Consider the following 17833-nt stretch of genomic DNA (forward strand, 5'->3'; position numbering starts at 1 on the left):
AAATATGCTCGGTGCATTATCATTTGATTGGATCTTTTTATTAATCCTTATAATAACCCTGTAAAGAAAGCAGGTTGGGCTTATGCATTCAGACTTCACACGTAAAAGTGAGGCTCTTAGTCATTATTGTGACTTCTCATAGGCACTTAAACTAAGGAAATGAGACTAGGATCCAGATACTCTGACTTATAGCTCATTGTAAATTTATATCAATGAGAAGTCTGTGACTAAAATAACTGTATTTATTATATATGATCACCGAAGCACTAGTAGGAGCCAGTGTTGCAGATTAAAGGTATTCGACTCCCTGTAAACTTCAAGAAGGCACACCTTTCTTGTATGAACTGCTGAATTGCAACTCCCATGATCAACACTTAACATAGAGGAGGTGCTTAATAAACATTTGTTAAATGAATGGATGAGTAAAAAAGTCACAGCTTCTAGATGATATCCTATGCTAGCTTTCAAATGCAACAGGAGGCTACTCTATTACAGATTATTCAGAATGATTTTGGTAGATTTAAAAATCTTCCATTTATAATCGTTTTCCTATTAGTAAATATCAGAACGTCTCTGCTGATGTGTTATGCTTAGACCAGCAAACCCAGAATTGTTTTCTTCTCCAGTCCCTAAATCCCTGTTTGAAAGCAGTATCATCTGCATTCTTGACACAGGGAGTGGTAGGATGGCACTTTGTATGATGTAAACCCTTATAAGTTTTAAAAGCGATTCTTATCTTATTTCTTAAAGAGTTTCTGGAGAACTGGACTTAATGACTCCTAGGAGTGATCCTGCATGATCAGGTTGTTTAGTTCTTGCATTTAAAGATCTAGTGTATTAAAGACTTGACTGGGAAAAGAGACACCAAAGAAGAAAAAGGAAAATTTGATTCATAGATGTATGCTTAGTCATATAAAATGTTCTAGTTATCATATAATGAAATAAAGGAGAAAATTCCATCTGTAAAGGGTGGAATTCCTTGTAAGACTAGCATGAGACTTTGAGCTTTGAGTCAAGTTGCCATTTCTCTTGTAAGATAGATGCTGTTAAGGCTGAGGTCGAAGGATTGCTTCAATCCAGGAGTTCAAGGATGCAGAGAGCTGTGATTTTTGCCACTGCACTCCAGCTTGGGTGACATATCAAGACTCTGTCTCTAAAAATGAAAAACAAATTCTGTTAAATTTATTTTCTGAGAGTCTGTACTATTCTAGACACTAAAGTGAATAAGTACAAATATGAGAAGATACATTCTCTACTCTTTTTTTTTTTTTTAATGTTTTTCACATGATAGATTTTTTTTTTTTTTTATTGCATTTTAGGTTTTGGGGTACATGTGAAAAACATGCAAGGTTGTTGCATAGGTGCATACGTGGCAGTGTGATTTGCTGCCTTCCTCCCCTTCACCTATATCTGGCATTTCTCCCCATGCTATCCCTCCCCAACTCCCCACCCCCACCGCTGTCCCCCCCTCTCTCCCCCCCACTCCCCTCAACAGACCCCAATGTATAGTGCTCCCCTCCCTGTGTCCATGTGTTCTCATTGTTCAACACTCTCCTATGAGTGAGAACATGCGGTGTTTGATTTTGGACATGGATGAACCTGGAAACCATCATTCTCAGCAAACTGACACAAGAACTGACACAAGAACATTCTCTACTCTTGAGGACCTCGTAGTTCAATAAAGAACCAAAGACAAATTTGCAAATATCTTTAATATAAAGCATCATGGGATAAATGGTTCAGCTTTTGCTCCTTGTGAGATCAGTGGGAGGAAAATCACATGCAGTTGGTGGATGAGATAGAGCTTCACAGGTGTGGTGATGTTTGGGATAGTTCCACAGAGTTTCTGGCGGACAGTGGGATGTTTGACAAACAAGATAGAACCCCATGGCAAGAGATCTCAAGGGCAAGGTGATCTTCATCGTGTGTGATGGTGCAGAAAGGACTTTTTCCAACTTCATCGTATGTAGCTTAGCCATCCTTTCGGCGTATCATCAAGATTCCGTGTGTTGGCACAGAATAAACAAATCAAAATTAAGCAATCTATTTATTTGATAGCTTTGGAAAATGAATTGATGGTGGAAAAGTTTGGAATTCATGACTAAATGAGCTTTTCATATTATTGTACATCATAGTTATGATGAGAAGAACTGTAAGTAAATCTCTTGGCTATAAGACAATCATATTAGGATTTATGTTCATTTGTAGCTTGAATTTATTTTATTTATTTATTTTGTGTTGAGGGGCTTTCTGGCAAAAACTGGAAAGCCTGCTAGACAAATTTGAAAAGAGCTGTAAGACAGCTTGAATCCATTTTATGACACGATCAAATCTTGTATGCTTTAAGTCTCTTGAATATGTACTAATAGTAAGGCGTATAATGTTATGGCAATTTTCAGTTTATCTCAAATGGTTGGGGAATGGATTTTTCCGATTAATCTAACATTATAGTAGCTAGGAGATTACAGAAATATTTTACTTAGGTTATTCAATTGCATAAACTAGAAAAAAACAAATATTTTAACACGGAAAATATTGTGAACATAATTTGAATTAAATTTTATATTTCATTATTTAGAAAGCTCTTTCAAGTTCTAGCGATGTTTGAGTTTACCAATGAAAGTATTTGAAAATAAAGTATAAGAAAGTATCCTTTATTTTCTAGGAAATAAATGATGGGCAGTTGGCATTTCTAGTTATTTTAATTCTGGATTAAGGAAATTTGAATTTCTCAATCAGAAAATCAGAGCTTCTGTATTTAGTCTCCTACATAAATCTATTATGTGAATAAAATAGAAATTGTACTCATTTTCAGAGCCATGGATTATCAGACATATGATGATTTGATGCGATAAGTTATAGCTTTTAAGTTAACATAATCCAAATCAGGAACCCATAGATAACTACAGAGTTTTTAAAAAATTAAATATTGGGTGGATAGAGACAGTTAAATTCTATATTTCTACTTCATAATCACAAGTACTCTGATGACTGATAAGTATTGTAGGCTGTGCAATACTCACGCACTCTAAGCTGCTGATGAATGTAATTTACTGGGACCATTCTTACATCCCAGTGTCAGCCTACCGAAGAACATTTTGTATTAATGGTAAAGGTCTAATATTTCACAGCTTCCACTGGCCCCTATTAGAGAATACTGTTCAGTTTTATGCATTGAAATATTTACCTCCCGCCAAGGAAATTTGAAATATTAGATTCCAAAATAATTAAAATTTACTTAAAACTTGGCAGTTAAGAATGAGGACAATTCCTCTCTACTTACCCCTTCATCTATATGTTTTTAAACATACAAATATGTTCCTAAACATCTGTTGGCTTATAACATTTTCTGCTGTGGCTACCAACAGTGTACATAGATTATTTGGAAAGGCTAAACTTGATACATTTTTATTGGAAACCTAAACCTGCCTTTGCGGTTATCATATTTTATCATTTGGTACTTAATTTCTTCAGAAGTATTTTCTTATAGAAGTTAAAAGAACTTTGCTTGATAATGTAATCATACAAGATAAAAAGTGCCTTTTAATTTTTTTAAAACATACAACTTGGTACATAGTTCTATGCATTTTGTTTGCGCTTATTTTTCAGAATAAGTACATTAAGAAATAACCCTCTCCTTTAGATCTTGTATGCTACATAGTGAACAGTGGCATGGATTGCTTTAGATAACTTTGATTTTAAATTTCATTCATTTCCTCTTCAGAAATGCCTTGTAATAATTTTGTAACTTTAAATTTTTGGACTGTCCTAAAAGGACATTACAGTCTATTCTTACATTGTCTGTGATTTAAATATTACTGAGATAGTGGTAAATGATATATTGATTGCTGTTACTCTGTCTCCACAACCCAAAAGTTTTCATTTGTCATTCCAGTGACCCTGATATTGGTGGTGATATCCAGTGTGTGAAATTAATTCTCCATCATACTTCATCTTGTGTAATTCCTAGGTAGGCTATTTAATTTTTTCTTTGGCTGGGTGTGGTGGCTCATGCCTGTAATCCCAGCGCTTTGGGAGGCCGAGATGGGCGTATCGCCTGAGGTCTGGAGTTCGAGACCACCCTGGCCAACCTGGTGAAACCCTGTCTCTACTAAAAATAGAAAAAAATTCGCTGGATGTGGTAGTGGGTGCCTGTGATCCCAGCTCCTCGGGAGGCTGAGGCAGGAGAATAGTTTAAACCTCATAGGTAGAGGTTGCAGTGAGCCAAGATCGCGCCACTGCACTCCAGTCTGGGTGACAGAGTGAGATTTGTCTCAAAAAAATTTTTTTCTTTTCTTCATATAAAATAAACATAGGGGTGGATGATACTAATGTTTTCCCATTTTGGTAGTGCCCAGGAAATTAAAATGAAACCTTTAAATGAATGCTGAAGATTTGAAAAGGTTTCATCCTTCAGGCTAAGAGATGTTATGAATTCAAGAAACTTAAGTGCACGCTGAGAAGATAAACAACTTTGTTTTAAAATTGGGTCCCAGTAATTAGCAGGGCAAAAAATTGATTTATGTTCCTTTGTGTACGGTCACTCATTGACCATTTATCTAAAGGCAATCGGACTCTTTGATGATTTTTTTTTCATGATCATAAGTTCATATGTAATTTCCCCCAAATCCTGAGTCATTGCATTGTTGCTGCCAATTATCTAAAATAACTTATTCCTCAGTTTGCTCTTTCTTGTTAAGTTCCTCTGAGGCAAGTCAGTGAAGTTAAAATCTCTTTGAAACCAAGACAACTCTAGAATTTATTTCTCATTTTAGGGAGAAGTTATGTTGTTGCCCTCAAATTTGGCTTGTGCTGAGGGCTGTGACACGTGCCTGTAGATCCAGCTACTCGGAAGGCCAAGGCAGGAGTGTTACATAAGCCCAGAGTTCAAGTCCAGCATGGGCAACATAATGAGACCCTGTCAAAAAAAAAAAAAAAGAAAAGAAAAAAATTGGCTACTGTGAATATAAATGCTACTAGAGAGTATGAATATAAATCCCACTGGAGAGTCTACTGTAATTTTTTTGAATTCTTTCAAAGTAGTGTGATATAAATAAAAGATGATTTTCTACATATTTTACTAGAGTGCAACCTAATGGGCAGCAGTATGTCAAATGGGCTTAAGTATTATTTTATTTCCATACCCTCTGGTTCTTCAGTTGCATCCCCTTTCTGCCTTAAGTTAAACATATTGCACTTCCATCTGCTATACACTATAGATGATTCACATTTATTTTTTGCAGGGATATTTTTTAAATGAGTTTAGGGAGCAGATGTTTTTGCATTCATACTTGCCTTCCTTTTCTTGATGTCTTTCCACAAATGCAGGGGGGCGAAATGCATTGCTGCTGTCCTTGGTGAATTTTGCATGTCTCTTTGATTCAGGCTGCTGCACTGTAATGTGTGATAATGTGATAACTGCTGTGAAGTAAGAAGGTTCCTTAGTTTCTACGTACTCTATATCAGTCTCACTGATGCTGCAGGGAGTTGAAGAATCTCAGCTGTGCTGCAGGGAGTTGAAGAACTTCTTCAGCTCTTGGTAATTCTCCTTTGGTTAAAAGTGAATCCAGCCAGACCTCTTCCTCTCATAATCTCCATTGTTGAGATTGATTTTAGACAGGTGGTTATGGATTTACAAATGAACTTTAAATACAAACCTAGATACATACAGTGTATCTATAGCATCCTTTCAGTATAGGTTTTTTTTCTGTTCTAATATCCAGATAAAACACCTGGATTATTTTAAATTACATGCACAGATGTCGTAAGTCTTAACTTGTCTTTTTAAAAATGATGTCTAACCGAATATTGTGGTTATTTGGCAAACCTCTGCAAACCAAACTGTTCTGAATGCAGGTGTAACTTGGTAGAGTAGGAAGAGCACTGGACTCAGAGTGAGAAGACTTAGACACTGTCATAGTTAGTTATTGTTTTATTACAAATTATCCCAAGCCTGACAGCTTGCAACAGCACCGTTTCTGAGCATCAGGAATCTGTAGTTCTGGCTCAGAGTCTCTCATGAAGCTGCAATCAGAATGCTAGATGGGGCTGCAGTCATCCGAAGGTTTGGCTGGGGCTGGAGGATCTTTTTCCAAGATGGAAGTTATGTTGACAAGCATTCTTACCTCTATTTTGAACCAAGGAACCCTCAATTTTTGTTCAGTTGGGTTCCACCATTGGACTGCTCACATGATAGGTGGCTTATTCCAAAATGAGTGATCAAAGAAAGAGAAAGAGAGTAAGCGCCAAAGGTAGAAGTTGCTTAAAACCTAATTGTAGAAGTGACATACCATCATCATACGGCTTGCAGCAACGCTGTTACAATGACAGGACTACAGACAATCTATGCGTGCTTGGAAACAGGGATAATTGAGGGCCAGCCAGGAGGCTGGCTACCACATGTGTGAGTCATCTGTTTGCGGCTAAAGTACTACGGGACCTTACATATGTCGCCAGCTTCTTGAGCTTGAGTTCCTCAATGGAAGCAGGGGCATTTTATCTCTTTTCCTCCTGATGACTTGAAAGGTAAAGATCTTAGATGAAGGATGTGAGAGCATTTTGTGAATGTTAAATAGCATTACCTGTGGGGATTGAGGAATCATATACCTTTTTAGCAGTAATAAAGAAAAAAGAGGGAGAGAAGAATAGAGAGAAACGGAGAAAAGGAAAAAAGGCAAAGAAGTAAAGTGTGTCTTTTATGAGCAAGGACTAGAGGTCTTTACCTCTAGCAGAGGCTTTTGCGCCTTGTTTTTATCAATAAATTTGATTGCTCACAAAATGTGTGCTTAAATATATCCTCTAGATATACAATTTTAAAGGATTAAACAGCAATGAAAAGGGTATAACAAGCCCCTCTTCTCAACTGGGGCAGATATGAGTAAGATCAAATGAATTTAAGTCAGTTTTCCAAAAGCTGGATTTCAGTCATCAGCACCAATACTTTCTCATTGTCTTCCTCAAAAAGAGAACTGAGGACGGGCGCAGTTGCTCAAGCCTGTAATCCCAGCACTTTGGGAGGCCGAGGCTGGTGGATCACCAGGTCAAGAGATCGAGACCATCCTGACCAACATGGTGAAACCCCGTCTCTACTAAAAATACAAAAAATTAGCTGGGTGTCGTGGCGTGTGCCTGTAGCCCCAGCTACTCGGGAGGCTGAGGCAGGAGAATTGCTTGAACCCAGGAGGTGGAGGTTGCAGTGAGCCGAGATTGTGCCACTGCACTCCAGCCTGGCGCCTGGCGACAGAGCGAGACTCTGTGTCAAAAAAAAAAAAAAAAAAAAAAAAGAAAAGACAAGAACTGAATGCGTACCTCCCATATAAATGCTTCTGCCGTCCATTAGAAGAGGACAGCTAAGGTAGCCATTAGTATTTCCGTAAGCATTGACCTTGGCTCAGTATAAACTAGAATCTAGAAAGTGACTGCATTTATTATCATTTTTAATGTGTAGGTTCTGGAACTCATTTCCCCTATGGATATCTTTCAATTTCATTTTGTGGCATCCAATTTTGGAGAGTTCTTCTTACATTTAGAATCAAAGTAACCATCTCTTTAGTACAATAGGTGACTAGAGACCATTTACCAAGTGGAGTCATAAGTACTTCAAATTCATGTGTCCAAGGCCAAAAGCAATATTCCTGCAATCTACCCTCAGCATATACGTGCTATATTGATACATTTATTTGATGAGGTTGTTTTGACATTGTCTAAAAGCAAACTATTTCAGCCTTTTTTTCCGTCCTTAAGAAATGACTGTGACAGATAATTTCACACGTTCCCTCATAATTCTCACACATTTCTTGCTTCATTGCCTACTCAGTCCCTGACCTTCACTCTACCTTTTTTCTGAGATCTGCATCAGGGAAGGGATGAAGGTCTGGCTGTCCATTGCAGGCATTCCCTGGCCTTAAAACACATTTTTTTTTTTTGCATTTTGATTTGATCATTTTGAAATGTCCCCTAAGGCAAAACACCATGGTCAAAAGAGCTGTGAGCCTGTCTAGTATCTGTCCATTTAAAATGACTTCTTTGCCAGATGTGGTGGCTCACGCCTCTACTAGCACTTTGGGAGGCTGAGGTGGGTGGATCCCGAGGGCAGGAGTTCAAGACCAGCCTGACCAACATGGTTAAACCCCGGTTCTACTAAAAATACAAAAATTAGCCGGGCATGGTGGCACGCGCCTGTAATCCCGGCTACTCTGGAGGCTGAGGCAGGAGAATTGCTTGAACCCAGGAAGCAGAGGTTGCGATGAGCTGAGATGGAGCCATTACACACCAGCCTGGGCGACAGAGTGAGACTCTGTCTCCAAAAAAAAAAAAAAAGAGAAAAAAAAAGTTCTCCTCTTCTACATCCTATTCTTTATACAGCCGTTGTCATTTTTTCTCATGTTTACCGTTTTAATTTCCGTATAATTGGCCTCCTTGAGGATTCTACCTTTTCCTCCTTTTACTTCACTCTCTCCGTAGATGCCAGTTGCCTTAAAAACACTGATGTAATCTTGATATTCACCAGCGTCAGATACGGTGTGAGTCTTTTATTGGCTGTAGCAGCACTGCGCACTGGCACTTTCCTCAGTGAAGGAAGTGTTCTGTGTATTCTATTTTGTCCAGTCTAGTAGCTGCTAACCACACACGGCGATTGAGTACTTGAAATTTGGATAGTGAGACTGAGGGACTGAATTTTTACTTTTAATTTTAAATTACCTTAAATGGTTTGGGATAGTATCAGTCTATAGAATAAGTACAACATTTCTATTTTGTCACTACCCACTTTTGTTTTCCTTTCCCTACGTACTATCCATATATACAAATTGTATGTCTCTAATGTAATGGTTTGCAACTTTTTAACCTCAATCTACACTAAAAAATATGTGACTGGAGGTATACTTAGATATTCATACATGCTCAACAAGTATCAATTGAGCATCTGTTATGTACAAAGCATGGTGGGTGTATCTAATTCTAGCTACTCTGGAGGCTGAGGCAAGAGAATTGCTTGAATCCGGGAGGAAGAGGTTACAGTGAGCCAGGATCGCACCACTGCACTCCAGACTGGGTGACAGAGCGAGACTCCATCTCAAGAAACAAAAAAAAACAAAAACAAAAAACAGACAAGATTCCATATTCTCCTGGAGCTAACACTTTATTGGGCAAGAAAGACAATGTATAATAAATAATTGATTTTATTTTTTATAAATGAGGCCAGGTGCAGTGGCTTACACCTGTAATCCTAATGCTTTGGAAGGCAGACGCAGGAGCATCACTTCAGGTCAGGAGTTGGAGACCAGTCTGGGCAACATAGTGAAATCCCATCTCTACAAAATATAAAAAAATTAGTTATGGTGGCACGTTCCTGTAGTCCCAGCTATTCCAAGGCGTGAGGATCGCTTGAACCCAAGAGTTTGAGGCTGCAGTGAGTGATGATGGCACCAGTGCAGTCCAGCCTGAGTGACCCAATGAGACCCTGTCTTAAAAAAAAAAGTAAATAAATAATAAAAAAAATGAAAATAAGTTGTATATTATTGTATAGTGTATTAGAAGGTATAGGAGAATTTATCTGCCATTTCCATTGTGGTTAGTTCTTTTTATGTCTTGTTTAAGAACTGCTTTTTCTACCCTTCAGACTCAAAGATATACTGTAGTCTTTTCTAAAAGTTGTATAGTGTTAATTTTCACATATAAGTCTTCAATCCACTTGGAATTTATTTTTGTGTGTGATGTGAGATAGGGGTTGAATTCTACCCCCTCCCAATATGGATTGCCAATTCTGTGCCATTCTGTTTTTTTAAAAGATGTTTCTGATTGTAACTCATTAAATTGATTTTTTGCCCCTCTAATAATAAGCTACTGGCAGTTTAAAAAATTGCTGTAGTGTTTCTAAACCACCTCTTAAATGCTCATCAACATTTACATTGTCAGTAACAGAATCTAAACTTGAATTAGCTAAAAACAAACACCAAAGAAGACAGGAGTGCTAATGTGGGTCACAGAGCAGGGATGCAGCCTTAAGGATAGATTGAAATTCTACTGCTGTGTGTACATCAGTTCATAGATTTCTCTACGGAGCAGGTCAGTGGGAAGTATGGCTACTAAGAGTTCCTGAGTTTTACATAACATATATCCAACTGCTGAAGGCAGTCTGTTTCCATTGATATCCCACATTTTCACTGACACATCTTGGGTCGGACAGCCACCTCAGTGCCTGTCAACTATGGTGGCTTCTGCTGCAAAATGTGGCAGATGAGGAGAGCATTTGGGCCATATTCTGAAAAAACAATTCGTTACTAGAAGCATCAAGTATAATCTGTGTCTTGGTGTGCGTTTACTCATATAACCTCCAATTGAGCCCCTAAAATGGCATATTTGGTGACGGCTTTGGAGTCTTTCTTCAGGCAGTCAATTGGCTTCCTCTATGCAGATACTTCTTAGTGGCCTCCTGTAGTACTGCTTCTTATAATAATTGAAATGACTCAGTCCTGTGTCTGTTTTAGCTGTGAACTGTGATGCATACGTAGCTAAATCAAGTTATTTTTATGTAAAGTAATGTGACATTGATAAGGGCCAGTAAACATTAAATTGGTGACATAAGAACATCAGAATATATAAGACATCTTGTCTGTACTGGATTAAATTTCCATAAACTTCCGAAGTTACACTGCACATTGCATCAATTCCTGAGTAAACAATTGGTCAATAAATAAATTCTGTTCTTCAGAAGTGGATTGGAAGTCATAGGATTGACTTGGGCTATTTTTCCTGATGTTTTAAATTTGATTTTGCACTTGAAAACAGTTACGTCTAATTTGAATGATGAGAAATGTCATCGGTTTAGGTGTTTGTTCTGATTTTCCTCCATAACTTTTCCTTTGTTGATTTTAAGGGTAACATTTTTAGGCTAAGTTAAAAAAATATCATCTTGTATGAACCAAAAATATTTGACTATGTTTTTCCATTATGGCCATGGCTACTCATATTTGCTTTCTTAATTTAATTGTCCTAAATGAATTTTCAGTGCAGAATAACAGATGTGATCAAGCACAGAATGTTTTCGATATGTCCTGTTATTAAGAAAAAAAAAAATTCTGCCTTTTTTTGACGTAATGGAACATTTTCACGAAAGACGGTATCTGAATTGGATTCATTAACTTCTCAAAGTTAGCAAAAAGTGCCTTTTAAATATAAATAACACTAGTAGTTAGGGTTCACATGAGTTTTAAAAAAGGGTTATAGCTAGGGTGCAAAATGCTTCCTTTCTAGACGTTGAAGTTTTTTCTTTTTAAAGAGAGAGAATAGGAAGGAGGAAAAAGGAAGAGAAAGAGAGAGAGAGAATGGGGAGGAGGGAGAAGGAAAAGAAAGAGGGAGAGAGAATGGGAGTATTGCTTTCTTGCCCAGGCTAGAATGCAATTTAGTAATGGGTATTGAAAACCTCTTTTATACTGATAATTATACTTAATGATGTAGTCAGGAAGGAATAAGGGAAGAAGATAACAAACAAGCAGCCAACCAATATTTAATTTAAACCTATGAAATGCTATGCGATTACTGAGGAGTGATTTACTTCCAATTATATAGTCACCTTTGGAATAGGTGTGAGGTGGTAATGTATGTTTTGTGTATTTGAAGTGGAGAGTTCTATAAATGTTTATTAAGTTTACTTGTTCCGGGTCTGAGTTCAAGTTCTGAATATCCTTGTTAATTTTCTATCTCGTTGATCTATAGAATCGTTAGCTCTTCTTGTTGCATTGATCCTTTTGCCATTATGTAATGTCATTCCTGGCCTCTTTTGATCTTTGTTGCTTTAAAGTCTACTTTATCAGAGGCAAGAATTGCATCTCCTGCTTTTTGTTTATTAGTTTATTTTTACTCTCTGTTTGATTGGTAAATCTTCCTCCTTCTCTCTGAGTCTTTGTATATTGTTGCATGTAAGATGGGCCCGGATGCAGCATACTGATGGGTTTTGGCTTTTTATCCAATTAAAATATATATAAGTTTAATACTGGCGTTTGATGCTAGCTGGCTGTTTTGCCCATTAGTTGATGTAAATTTTTTATTGTGTTAAAGTTCTTTGCTTTTTGATATATTTTTGGAAAGGCTGATATTGGTTGTTCCTTTATATGTATAGTGCTTCTTTCAGAAGCTCTTGTAAAGCAGGCCTGGTGGTGGTGAACTCTCTAAGTACTTGTTTGTTCGCAAAAGATTTAATTTTTCCTTCACTCATAAAGCTTAGTTTGGCTGGTTAGGAAATTCTGGGTTGAAAGTTCTTTTCTTTAAGGATGTTAAATATTGGTCCCCACTCTTTTCTGGCTTGTAGGGTTTCTGCTGAGAGATCAGCTGTAAGTCTGATAGGTTTCCCTTTATGGGTAACCTGACCTTTCTCTCTGGCTGCCCTTAGTATTTTCTCCTTCATTTCAACCCTAATAAATCTGGCAATTATGTGCCTTGGGGTTGGTCTTCTTGAAGAATATCTTTGTGGTGTTCTCTGTATTACCTGGAGTTGAATATTACCCTGCCTTGCCAGGTTGGGAAAGTTTTCCTGAATGATATCCTGAAGAGTATTTTCCAACTTGGATTCATTCTCTTCATCACATTCAGGTACACCTATCAAACGTAAATTAGGTCTTTTCACATAGTCCCATATTTCCTGGAGACTTTGCTCATTCCTTTTCATCCTTTTTTCTGCATTCTTGTCTTCTCGTTTCATTTCACTGAGCTGGTCCTCGACTTCTGATATCCTTCCTTCTGCTTGATCAATTCGACTGTTTAAACTTGTGCATGCTTCGCGAAGTTCTCGTGTTGTGTTTTTCAGCTCCATCAATTCACTTATATTCTTCTCTAAATTGTCCATTCTCATTAACATTTCGTCAAACCTTTTTTCAAGGTTCTTAGTTTCTTTGCATTGGGTTAGAACAAGTTCTTTTAATTCACAGAAGTTTCTTATCACCCACGTTTTGAAACCTGCTGCTGTTATTGGAACACACTCGTAATCTATTAAGCCTTGTTCCGTTACTGATGAGGAATTGCAATCCCCTGTAGAGGGAGAGGCATTCTGATTTTGAGTATTCTCTACCTTTTTACGCTGGTTTCTTCCCTTCATATATATTTGTCCGTCTGACGTCTTTATAATTACCGACTTTCTAACTGGGTCTCTGACGTCCAACTTGTTGATTCCCTGCGCCGAAATCTGAGCAATCCACTGAGCCGGCCAAAACAGCGGTGTTAAGATTGATGGTGCTTTTCTGCCTGGGAATCTCCGGACTCTGCACCAAGAACTGGCGTGCTAAGGCACCAGCAAAACCGCCACGCCGGCCACAAGAGTCTCCCTGGCGACCCGTGGAGCTCCTCCACTGGGAATCTCCTAGTCCGTGAGCAACTAATATTCGTCTGAAAGTGTGGCGTCCTCTCATTCTTTGCGCTTTCACTGGGAGGTACGTGCCCGAGCTGCTAATCATCAGCCATCTTGGATCTCTGAAGTTTTAATAAGCAAGATTATCCATCAGTTGGTTGGAAGATGACTGGGGTGGAGGCAGCATGAACTGGGTTGCTGGGGCGGTTGTGATTTAAAGGGTGGAGTCAGTAGACATACTTGTGAAGACTGAGCGGAAGACATGTTTTTTTCCTCATGAGAACCAGCAGGACCTCTCTCCTGTCTTCCTGCCCTATGCTTTCTCCTTCCTTCCCCTCCTGTCATCTCCACACCACTCCCCTCTAATCTTCTCTTCTGCCTGTCTTCTCTACCTCCTTCAGCTTTAGATATTTCACATGTCTTTCCATGGGGATTGAGAGATATCCAGATGGATCTAGGCTTTCTTCAATATCTTTTTAACCAATATAGATTATTGTGTTGTACACTCTTGTTCTAGACATTAATAGACTAGAAAAAGGCACAGATTACACAAATTATTCATGTCAACTGGGAGAAAATGAGAAGGTAAAAAATTTTAAGAGGAAGGGCAGGGAACATATTGTCATCATCAAAAATGAGGGATGTTGAGGGGGTTAGTACCCATTTTTAATATTGGAGAAATAATATTACTCAAAGCAGCTTTGACTCCATATTGCTGTTGCTCGAGTAGAGAAACTAAAAGCTGAGTAAAGCTAGAAGTTGTGTGTTGAAAGTGTTGCTGGAAAATTCTGCTTAAGCATCACGATTATCTAGCTTCCCAAGGTAACTATGGAAAAGGATACAATAGCTATAGGAATGTATAAGTTCTGGGCTGTTTAATATAGTTTTCTCAGGTCGGGCATGGTGGCTCATGTATGAAATTCTAGCGCTTTGGGAAGCTGAGACAGGAGGATTGCTTGAGCTCAGGAGTTTGAGACCAGCGTAAGCAACATAGTGAGACCCTGTCTCTAAATAAATAAATAAATAAATAAAGTAGTTGTCTCACCATGCTTTATATTTCCTCAGCAGATACTTTGGTATCATAATTGAAATAAACATTTCTTTAGGTGGAGATACCTAAAATAGCTTATGGGTTCACACGCTGGGAATCATTATCTTTTTGTTAATGAAAATACCCCCCCACTCTTCTTCCCCTGAGGATTCAGGTACAGAATTCCAAACTTTTCCTTTTTTGACTGTATGGAACAAATTTCAAGAAATAGTGCCCGATGCCTGCAAAAATAAAAATAACCACGGCAGTGAACCACACTCAGTTTTATTTGAATTTATAAGATTCAAAAAATTTCAGTGTTGACTATTTAACAAAATGGAACTCATACTTAACACAGGAGCCAGTCCAGTTGTCTAATTTGTGAACAGTGCCCTGGTCATTTGTGAACGGTGCCCTGGTCGTTAATTTGTGAACGGTGCCCTGGTCATTTGCCATAATTCAGAGTGATGCTGAATCCCTCCCACCCTGCCTTGTTCGTATTCTGGGTTAGTATCTGAATTGCCACTAGCGATGAACAATGTGTATGAGGTACACACACATACACTACAAATTAAGCGACTTCTCAGACTGCCTGTCTGGTGTTTGTTATCCATCTGTAGCAATTAGAAATGATTCTGCTCTGCCATCTAAAGTGCACTTTATACAGGAAGAAGATTTTGCTTCTGTTTCCTTACTAGTAGCCATAGAAACTTTTTAAGACAATGTGTAATACATTACAGGAGAGTTTTTGTGTTCCTTATGCTTTTGCTGGCTTCTGTTTGTATTATCTCTGTATTGACTATAACCTCAGCTAGCCTAGTTTGAAGCTTTACTTTAACTTACTGAACTTGAAGGAACTATAGACATTTGTACTCAGTGCCCCGCATAGCCACTCCTTGTTTATCCACAGCAGTTTCATATGGCTTCAATGTGCTTTTGTTTTTGCACTTTATTCGTTAAGCTGATTGGCAATAATTCTGTGACATGGCTTTAATTGGGAAGTTGTAGCTGGTAGCCAGAGACCAGCTGATGGTCTTTAATATTGAGGCAGAGAGGTTGGCAGGAAGCAATGGTAAGCCGATTCACATTAGTTTCTTTTACTGCAAGTGTGAATACACACTATAGGTCATCAGAAGGATATTCAGGATTTCTTACTGTGGTTTGAACAGAACCATGACCATGCGAATTTACTAAAAATGTTCTTGTTCTCTTCCCTTTGTAGCTAATCATGTGTAATATAAGTCACCTACTCCAGCCAGATTAAAACCACGTGTAATTCCTTTTGCACTAACTCTTAACATCTTATGCCGGTGTGATTGGGTTTCTCTTTCATTGAGTAGCCTTTTCCCCCCGTTATTCTTCATCATCGCCTTGTTTTAGTCTCTTTTAAATATATGTTCCTTCTTACCAAATTTCTTTTCTTGTGCATTTGCGTGTCTCTATACCAAGTCCTGGGTTTTGGTAGGCTGTAGGAGGCCTTGTTGTTTCTATTGAACAGCTTCATAAGGAGCCCAGCTGTTAGCTGTCAAGGGTTTTCTCTTTTATTAGTCTCAGAAGGCAGGACTGGCGGGGTGCTGCATGTTGGTACAAGATCCCAGCTGTTGTAATGGTGCTCTCGGAGTCCCTGATCATTTGAAACTTGAAGAAAAATTTGACCTTATCATAGCAGTTGTTTCTGTTTGTTCATTTGTTTGTTTTTGAGGGGCTTGCAGTGCAAGATAAAGAGGTGTGAATGATAGCTGTAAGATACAGAGGCAGTATAGAAAGAAATGGATGTTTTTGCTTTTCAAACTTTTTAGTAGCTGACACTTTTTGGTATGGAGAGTTTAAGATATGGGGGGGATGTTAACTAATGTGGATGTAGATAAATTTGTCTTAGCGTATCTTTATTTGGTAAACGGGCTAAGCAAATTTAGCAAAATGTCTTCACGCTTTAAAAACATGAGATAAGAGAACTGTTTCTCAGAGGCACACTCTTAAAAGTTTTGCTGGAATGAAAAGGTTCTGATGCTGTTTAATTAAAAGAAAACATGCAATAAAACCAGGTTCTGTTTAAAGGGCTTTTGCTTCTTCATGCAGTCTTGTCTTTCAAGTTCTTTGGGTGGCTTCTCTATCCCAGGATCCTTGGGAATAGTTTGATAAGCTGACCAAGTTACTGAATAAAGAGAATCAAACACCTTAAGCAATGGAAATATCTGCGATTACTTCATTGTGGAAGATTGACAGACAAGAACACACGTAATAGCGTGCATTTTTATTTAAGAAATGAAGTTTATTTAAAACCGGGAACCTTGAGAGAAATGCTTGGTTGGGACTGAGTCATTACCCAGTTAAAAATAACCTTTCCAGGTCATGTCGTTTTGTTTGCTGCAGTGAAATAAGTTTATTTCAGCAGAATGAAGCCATTATTAGCTTGGCAGAGTCCACTTGTCAGAATTTTATGGAGCAGAACACCGTTTGGCTGGGAAATTCAATAAATACTATAATGTGAGAGGAGTTAAACTCCAAGGGCTGAAGGGGCAAAGAGTGGGGGATTTGTTGCTAATTCATTGTTTCACAGCTCCAATAAGAAAGCATTAGGATATATGACAAATTATCATTAGAGGTCAGGCGCACAACCCTTTTGTGAATTATCAAGACAGCAGGACGTGTGAGTAAAAGAAAAACTTTAAGTTGTGTTAGGATGTATAGCACTGAAGGGGTAACATAAATAGTGAGTTGTCTTGATGCTCAAGTTTTTTCTTTTTCTTTTTTGGAGGGTAATATGTCTTCTTTACCTGCTCTTCTGCTCTATCTGGGAATTTGTAGAGGAATAAAGTATAGTTGAAAATCCTATGACAGTAGAATCCAGTCATCAGACCATTACTGCAGTATTGAAATGGAATTGAGCCATTTGTCATCTTAACAGTAAGAAATCAAAGCAGTGGCTACTCTCAAGTACCAGTGGGTTTCACCTTGAGGTTGTGTGTTCGAATGACTAGGGTATGCTGAGACTCAATTCCTACTTCTGCCACAATGTCACTGTAGAATGTTATGTAACTTAAGCAGGCCTGAGCTTTTTTATTTGCAAAATAGGGTTAAGTAATAGCATTTACTCCATAGAATCACTTGGGGTTAAAATGAAAGAATACATATAAAATTTTAGCACAGCATCCATCATGTAGCAAAATAAACAGTGATGGCTTTATACTTTGCAGTTGAGTTTGAGTAGAAAACATCAGTTACCTTATGATATAGAGAAAATTGCTGATATGAGGAGAAGTCTTTAACTTTGTGGGAAATTAATAACTCAAGCATTATGCTCTACTTATGTCATTATTCATTCACTTCTGAATGTCATAGTATAATTTCTTTAATATAATTACAATCATTTTGACCTTTTTTTTGTTCTGACTTTCAAATGGATTTCTTTATGAGCATTTCCATTATTGGTTATGATTCATATATGCAATTTTCATGTTTAA

At 37.9% G+C, this 17833-nt stretch overlaps 1 protein-coding gene and 1 non-coding gene across 33 annotated transcripts in view; one reads left to right on the top strand and one right to left on the bottom strand.

Annotated features, from left to right (window-relative positions):
• The window catches only part of PTPRD (protein tyrosine phosphatase receptor type D), a 1411192-nt gene that overhangs the window by 912103 nt on the left and 481256 nt on the right, over nucleotides 1-17833 (top strand). The window lies entirely within an intron of this gene.
• LOC135277390 (U7 small nuclear RNA) lies at nucleotides 2242-2303 on the bottom strand. Its single transcript, XR_010344995.1, has one exon. It is a non-coding gene; the product is annotated as a U7 small nuclear RNA (small nuclear RNA).

Source organism: Aotus nancymaae, unplaced genomic scaffold, assembly GCF_030222135.1.
Source record: "Aotus nancymaae isolate 86718 unplaced genomic scaffold, 86718_ANA_hifiasm-v0.15.2.pri h1tg000003l, whole genome shotgun sequence".
Taxonomy (NCBI): domain Eukaryota; kingdom Metazoa; phylum Chordata; class Mammalia; order Primates; family Aotidae; genus Aotus; species Aotus nancymaae.